Source organism: Callithrix jacchus, chromosome 2 (genome assembly GCF_049354715.1).
Source record: "Callithrix jacchus isolate 240 chromosome 2, calJac240_pri, whole genome shotgun sequence".
Taxonomy (NCBI): Eukaryota; Metazoa; Chordata; class Mammalia; order Primates; family Cebidae; genus Callithrix; species Callithrix jacchus.
The window spans coordinates 7710862-7719238 of record NC_133503.1 but is presented as its reverse complement, the minus strand read 5'-3'; the positions used below and the strand labels follow the sequence as shown (position 1 = coordinate 7719238).

Genomic DNA, 8377 nt, shown 5'->3' with positions numbered 1-8377 from the left:
GAATCATCACTCACTGCAGCCTCAACCTCCTAGGCTGAAGTGATAGTCCCATATCAGCATCCCAAGTAGCTGGGAGCACAGGCACAAGCCACCACATCTGGCTAGTTTTTAAAATTTTTTGTAGAGGGTCTCACTATGTTGCCCAGGCTGATCTTGAACTCCTAGCCTCAAGTGATCCTCCTGCCTTGGCCTCCCAAAACTCTAGGACTGATTACTGGTGTGAGCTGCCTCCCTTGGCCTTCTTTGGGTTAGGAAACGGCTGGCCTGTGGATGTGCCCTTCATGTACAAACCAATCAATCCACAGCTCATATTCAACCACCTCCTCTATACGGCTCTTACCCTCTAAGGCAATACTTCCCTATCTTCCCTATCCTAATCACCGCAGGGCCAGAGGCCAGCTCCTGCACCCCAGAGCCTATTGAAATTATTCCAAATAGCCAACCCTAAGCCTGCTTACCCTGCTTCACCCATTCCTTCCTGCAGAAACCACCATAAAGGCTTTTACCCACATTCTTTTCTTGCTGCCTCTGTCTCACGACCAACCCTGGTGTTTCCCAGCATTCCCTGGGCTTGCGTGTCCTCTCCCCTGGAAAACTGTGAGTAACAACGTTTATGACGATAGCCCTTATCTGTTGACCCCACCATCCCTGAATGATCATAAAACCTACATTTTTAGAACAGTTGCTCACATTGTCTTTGTCTTCGGGTCCAAGCCCTTGGAAAATCTATTCTGATCTTCTTGGGAAGAGACAACTCTGAGAAACTGAAGAGTGAGCTGGAGTATAAGATATACTGCAAGGAAACACACTGAACACCTTTTGGGTAGATGTGAGGGGTTCATATGGGAGGGGGCCCTCATGTGGGGGGCTCTAGCTCACATCGTTAAGAAACAGCAATCTCCCTCCACAGAAACATAGTAAAGCTACACCATTATGCAAGAGATATTATGGGATGTTCAGTAGCACCAACATCACCCCATATGGGTATTTTCTTGGTGGAGCCAGGGTGTGGTTCCAGCAACTGCAAGCTGAGGCCCCCTTGAGGTTTAATGAAGTACTGCACCAAAGCTGAAGAAGGTCAATGGCGGCCGCAGAGGACAGGGAACCCTTGGGACTTGGGTGTGACATCAATGAGGAATAAAGTCTCCTCCAAAGTATTTTGTTCTCATTGGATCCACTTACAAGAGACTATTGTGATGGTCACTCATACCTCTTTCTTTCATTTGCTTTTTGTGTTTTTTTGAGACAGTCTTGCTCTGTCGCCCAGGCTGGAGTGCAGTGGCATGATCTCGGCTCACTGTAACCTCCACCTCCCCGGTTCAAGCAATTCTCCTGCCTCAGCCTCCTGAGTAGCTGGGATTACAGGCACACGCCACCATGCCCAGCTAATTTTTGTATTTTTAGTAGAGACAGGGTTTCACCATGTTGACCAGGATGGTCTCAAACTCCTGACCTCAGGTGATCTGCCCACCTCAGCCTCCCAAAGTTCTGGGGTTACGTGTGTGAGCCATGGTGCCCGGTCTTATACCTCTTGATTGTCCTTTAAACTGGTGGTGTGAATGCTGAAGGATGTATTTAAGACTACTAGAACTTAAAGTCACCTCAGAATGGGCCTCGTGTGTACTCTGAGTAATTTAAATATTCCCTTCACGGACTACCTTCTCTTCAGCTTTCATATGCAAACCAATCAGTCCTATTTTCTGGGTGAAAATCTCAGACACAGAATGCATATATGATGAGATTAGAACCAAGGTCTCTGAAGACCTGGTTAAGTGTTTTTGGTTGATTGTATGTTCATTTGTAACAAAGGTGCTATGATGACTGAATTGTGATCTCTCAAAATTTGTATATTGAAGTCCTAACCCCAATACTTCAGAATGTGATGGCATTTGGAGATAGGATCTTTAATTAGGTTAAAGTGAGGTCTTTAGGGTGGGCCATCATCCAAAATAACTGGTGTTCTTATAAGAATAAGGGGCCAGGCGCCGGTGGCTCATGCCAGTGATCCCAGCACTTTGGGAGGCTGAGGCAGGTGGATCATGAGGTCAAGAGATCGACCATCCCGGCCAACATAGTGCAATCCTGTCTCTAGTAAAAACATAAAAATTAGCTGGGCGTGGTGGCATGTGCCTGCAGTCCCAGTTACCCAGGAGACTGAGGCAGAAGAATCACTTGAACCCAGGAGACAGAGGTTGCAGTGAGCCGAGATTGCACCACTGCACTCCAGCCTGGGCAATAGAGTCAGACTCCATCTCAAAAAAATAAAAAAATAAGAACTGGCATGGTGAATTACGCCTGGAATGCCAGCACATTGAAAGGCCAAGGCAGGAGAATCACTTGAGGTCAGGAGTTCAACATCAGCCTGGACAACATAGTGAGACTCCAACCCTACATCTACAAAAAATACAAAAATTAACCAGGCGCGGTGGTACACACCTGTAGTCCAAGCTACATGGGAGGTTGAGGCGGGAGGATCTGGAGCCCAGGAGTTTGAGGCTGCAGAGAGCTATGACTGCACCACTGCATTTCTGCCTGGGTGACAGAGAAAGACCCTGCCCCTTAAAAAATATATAAGAAATCTGGACACAGACACATGCAGAGGAAAGACAATATAAAGACAGAAAAAAGACAGTCATCTATGAGTCGAGAGGCCTCAGAAGAAACAAAGAGCCCAGCGCTGTTGACATCTTGATCTCACACTTCCAGCCCCCAGAATGGTGAGAAAACGAATTTCTGTGAGGTAAGCCCTCAGTGCACCGTACCTTGTTACAGAAACCCAAGCTAACTAACACGGATGCTCTTCTTCTCTTTCACCAAGGCTTGTTTTGAGAAAGGGAAGGAAGGTCTCTATAGCAAAATAGAGGGCATTTTCTTTTCTATTTTAATCCAGACTGCCAGTAAACATGCTTGCAGCCTCGAATTAAATGTAGGTAACAGTGGCAAGTAATGTCGCGGCATCAAAGCTTGAGAATGAATAGTGCCTGTTTGAATTCTAGCCCACAGAAACTCTTCTCTCTCCCAACGCCCACATCCCTTGCCCAAAATGCTGCCACCATCAAAGGTGTTTTTGAAATGTAGAAACCCTGAATCATCCAAAAATCCAAGACACTGCCATGAGGTGGCTGTGTTGGCTGATCAGGTAGCTAAAAGCTTTTTAGGAACATGCAAATAAGGGTATCATACTTGCAGAAATTGGGTGAGACTTTCAAACGCAACATCAGGATGAAAGGTTTATAGTCTCATCCTTTCTGATGACTGCAAATTTGTTGGGAGGGTGAAACTCTGTGCAAGAGTCTGACTGGACTTCTGGCCTCCTGAAGCAAGGTTAAGCCAGATGCTCTGGGATACACCTAGTGAGTAAGCAGTAATGGGGGGATTTCAGATCCAAGATGGCAGCTCCTTAAAGGCCAGAAAATATGGACAGAGAGGAATCCTGGCAAGCTGCCTGGCTTAGCAAGAACACAGACCTTGAAACCAGGAAACCTGGAGTCCCTGAATAAATCATTCATTCTCCCTAAGCATCTGTTTCCTAATCTGAAAATATTAGCACCCACGCCATACTTATGGCGCACACTGCTGAGAGGTTCAAATGGGAAGACCATTGTGGAAACACATGAAGAATTCTAAGCATCAGGCTGAGGGGGGGACACCTCACTCTTTAAACAGGCTTCTTGTCTTCAACTGCAGGATAATAACACTGAAGGATTTACAGTCATGCAGAGAAATTCCCGGCACTATCTTCCTGCTCTATTTTAGCTTCAACTTTTTATTTTAGGATATTGTAGACTCAGAGGGCAGTTCCAGCATAGCCTTCACACAGTGTCTCTCATTGTTAACACTTTGCATAACTGTTACAGGAAAGGAGTCCCGATCTAGACCCCAAGAGAGGGTTTTTGGATCTCGCTCAAGAAAGAATTCGGGGCAAGTCCACAGAGTAAAGTGAACGCAAGTTTATTAAGAAAGTGGAGGAATAAAAGAATAGCTACTCCGTAGACAGAGCAGCCCCAAGGACGGCTCGCTGCCCATTTTTATGGTTGTTTCTTGATGGTATGCTAAACAATGGATGGATTATTCATGCCTCCCCTTTTTAGACCATCTAGGGTAACTTCCTGATGTTGCCATGCCATTTGTAAACTGTCATGGCGCTGGTGGGAGTGCAGCAGTGAGGATGACCAGAGGTCATTCTTGTGGCCATCTTGATTTTGACAGGTTTTAGCCACCTTCTTTACTGTGACCTGTTTTAGCAGCAAGGTCTTCATGACCTGTATCTTGCGCTGACCTCCTATCTCATCCTGTGACTTAGAATGGCATAACCATCTGGAAACTCAGCCCAGTAGGTCTTAGCCTCATTTTACCCAGCTCCTGTTCAAGATGGAGTTGGTCTGGTTCACGGGCTTCTGACATAACCAGAGTGAAACCGTCAAAAGGAAGAAATTAACGTTAGTTACAACACTACTCCCTCAACTGCTGCTTTCCTCACAGCTCCCTAGTTTTTGCACTACTTTCCCTTCTCTCCTCCAGAATGCACAGTACATTTACTTGTCACGTCTCCCTCATCTCCTCCAACTTCTGACAAGCATCTACTCGCCTTTCATGACTCAGACACTCAGTTATTTTGTAGACAGTTCCTCAATATAGATTTGTCTGATGTTTTCTTATGATTAGATCGAGGCTATCCATTATCAGGAAAAATATCAGCAAGGTGAAGTGCTTTGCTCAGTACACGATATCTTGGAGTATCTGATGTCACTCCCTTTTACAGCAATAAGGCATTCGCAGCGACCTGGATGAGACTGGAGACTATTGTTCTATGTGAAGTTACTCCGGAATGGAAAACCAAACATCATATGTTCTCACTGCTATGTGGGAGCTAAACTAGGAGGACACAAAAGCGTAAGAATGATACAATGGACTTTGAGGACTTGAGGGGAAGAATAAAAGGGGGTTGAGGGATGAAAGAAAACAAATATGGTGCAGTACACACTGCTCAGGTGATGGGTGCACCACAGTCCCACAGATCTCCACTAAAGAAATTACTCATGTAGGCAAAACACCACCTGTACCCCAATAACTTATGGAAATCAAAGGGAGGGAGGGACGGAGGGAGGGAGGAAATGATCACTTCCTTAATGTGGTATCTGAAAAATTTCTCTACTGTAAAGTTATTATTTTTTCCTTTTTAATTCATAATATTTAGTTTTGCAGAGACACTTTCAGATTATGCAAAATATGTTTCTCCTTAAACTTCTGTCTGCTGATTTTAGCCTCCTTTAGTGCATCTTGCCTGCAGCAATTGTTACCGTGGTGTTCTAAGTGATTTTCTTTTTCCTTTGTTCTATTTCCTTCTACATTTATGGCTTGTAATTATTTTGCAGTGAAGAGTTGTCTCTTCTTCCCTCATTTATTCATTGCATTATGTATGTATGTCAGCGTGAACTCATGGGAGTTTATTTTATAGTTTGGGTTTTATCTAATGCCAGTTCTGGTCACTGGGAGCTCCTTCCGCACTGGTTTTCACATTCTTCCAACATACCCCAGCTTTGTTGTGTAGTTGGTTGCTTGGTTTTGTTTTCAGCTCATTGTATTTTTTTTCTTTTTTTTTTTTGAGACAGGGTCTCAATCTATCACCCAGGCTGGAGTGCAGTGGTACAATCTCAACTCATTGCAATCTTCACTCGCTCTGGTTCAAGCAATTCTCCTGCCTCAGCCTCCCGAGTAGCTGGGATGACAGGTGTGTATCCCAAAATTATGTATTGCATTAAAAATACAAAAAATGCTCGACTAATTTTTGTATTTTTAATAGATACAGCACTTTACCATGTTGGCTAGGCTAGTCTCAAACTACTGACCTCAAATGATTCACCTGCCTCAGCCTCCCAGAGTGGTGGGATTACAGGCGGGAGCCATTGTGCCTAGCTAGCACTTCCTAACTTTCTGGTACCACAAGATGCTCTGGGGTCTTGTGTCTTTTGCCTGCTTTAGCTCTGCCATCAGCCATTTCCCCCACACGCTCTACACTGTAGTAAGAAACACTTAAATATCAAAAATGAAACAACACTGGACAGAGAAAATGAAGAAATTGATGCTGTGAAAGAGAAAAAGGTCATTTATTTTGTAGGTTTCCGGCTTCCCTGACCATTACCACTTCCTCCCACACAGAAAGGGCCACACAGTCTCACTACAAGTAGTTACTAGGGGCCGGGTGCAGTGGCTCAAACCTGTAATCCCAGCACTTTGGTAGGCTGTGGTGGGTGAATCACCTGAGGTCTGGAGTTCGAGACTAACCTCGCCAACATGGTAAAACCTCGCCTCTATTTAAAACACAAAAATTAGATGGGAGTGGTGGTGCGTGCCTGTAATCCCAGCTACTCGGGAGGCTAAGGCAGGAGAATTGCTTGAACCCTGGAGGCAGAGGTTGCAGTGAGCTGAGATCGTGCCACTGCACTCCAGCCTGGGCAACAGAGCAAGACTCTGAATCAAAAAAGAAAAAAAGGGTAGTATGGTCCACCAAAATTAGTGTCATCTTATGCCATTCTCATCACTCAAGGAGTTTTAGTCTATGGAAAAGATGATTTTAGCAGCTGTGCTCCCAATAAATAATTACCAATACCCAGTAGTAAAAATTCTATGAATCATTTATACTTAACCCACATTTGGTCCACGGAGATGGCAACTTGACTTTAGATGATGTACCCTGAGACAATGGCTTAGCACATGTAGAAGGTTAAAGGGTCGCCCCCACCAAAGATGCCTATGGATTAACCCTGAGACCTAATAAACATGTCGCCATACATGGCAAAAGGGACTGTGGCAATGTGCTTGAGCTAAGGATCTCGAGATGAAGAGGATCTTCTAGATGATCTTGTGAGCCCACTGCAATCACAGCGGTCCTTGTTAGGATCAGAGTCAGAGAATGCAGTGTGATGATGGGGACAGGGATGCAGGGCTGGGGACCAAAGAATGGATGCAGCTTCTCGAAGCTGGGAAAGGCAAGGAAACTGATTTTGAGCTTCCACATGGATTCCATCCCTGCTGATTTGTTTACCTTTCTGACATCCAGAAGTGTCAGAGAATAAATGTGTGTTGAATAAATGCATGTGTGATCATTTGCTACAGAAGCGGTAAGAAACTAATACAGCATATAAGTGTTTGGTTTTCAAGGAAAGGCGAATGTTAGAGAAAGACTCCGGGTGGCAGGGGAGGCGGGTGGCAGGGGGAGGCTCTGCAGCAACACAGGTATATTGCAGAAACCTGCGGAGGTGGGGGACCAGCTTAATGCCAGAGCCCACTGCTGCTTACAGGCTGGGTAATTTACAGGTCTGGGTGGGAAGGGTCTAGGCGGTATGGCTTGCTGCCTGGGAGGATATTGATATGATATTCCTATGATCAGGCAATCTGGCCCTTTTTCTGGTGGGATGTGATAGGATGCTCCTTGAACCTCTGCCCAGCAGGATGTGATAGGGATGTTCCTTGGTTTGAGGCTTTTCCCAGCAGGGTATAATAAAGGATGTTCCTGTGCCATGTGGTCAGGCAGTTAGGCAGTATGTTTCTCATGGCCCACACCACTATGGAATGTTTCACTCTGACCTGAGTCTGCAACATGGCAGAGAGCTTACACAATGGTGTGGCTTGGACTAACAATAAGCCCCAAAGCTGGTGAAGACTAACATTCTTTGGTCACCTATGATTGTCTCTGAGTCAACAGGAAGATTTAGAATTGTGATTGTGTATGGCCAGGTAATATTTGTGTGGCATCAGCACGAGGAAGACAGTCTCCATCATGTCATCGCGTGGGAAGGGACCAGGCAATTTCAAAGCGGGGCAAGGACATAACCAGGAGAATATCTAAGTGTTCTGAAAACAGAAAGCCTTATTCTGTCATGACATTGTGAGATAGGAGGCAACACTGCACTCCAGAGGTGGGGCTCGGAATCCAGACTAAAATAATGACTAGCTGAAACGGGAAATGACACACACCCACCAGCACCATGTCTGTTTACCGTTGTCATGGTAACACCGGAAGTTACCACCCCTTTCCATGGCAACCAGCTGACCCGGAAGTTACTGCCCTTTTTGATATTTGTGCATAATCCACCCCTTAACTTGCATATAATTAAAAGTGGGTATAAGTATGACTGCAGCCCTACCTCTGAGCTGCTACTCTGGGCACACCGTGTATGGGGTAGCCCTGCTCTGCAAGGAGCAGGACCTCCGTTGCGGCTGTGCATTGCAGCCTCAGAAGTTGCTACCTAGCACCACTGGCTCCTCCATGAATTATTTTCTGGGCAAAGCCAAGAACTCTCCCAGGCTAAACCCCAATTTTGAGGCTCACTTGCCCTGCATCAATTTCATTGCTAGTAACTTGCCCCTTCCAGTA

At 45.5% G+C, this 8377-nt stretch overlaps 1 protein-coding gene across 9 annotated transcripts in view; it reads right to left on the bottom strand.

Annotated features, from left to right (window-relative positions):
* Positions 1-8377, bottom strand: part of LOC108588901 (uncharacterized) — a 903226-nt gene that overhangs the window by 593935 nt on the left and 300914 nt on the right. The gene's annotated exons all lie outside the window — the stretch shown is intronic.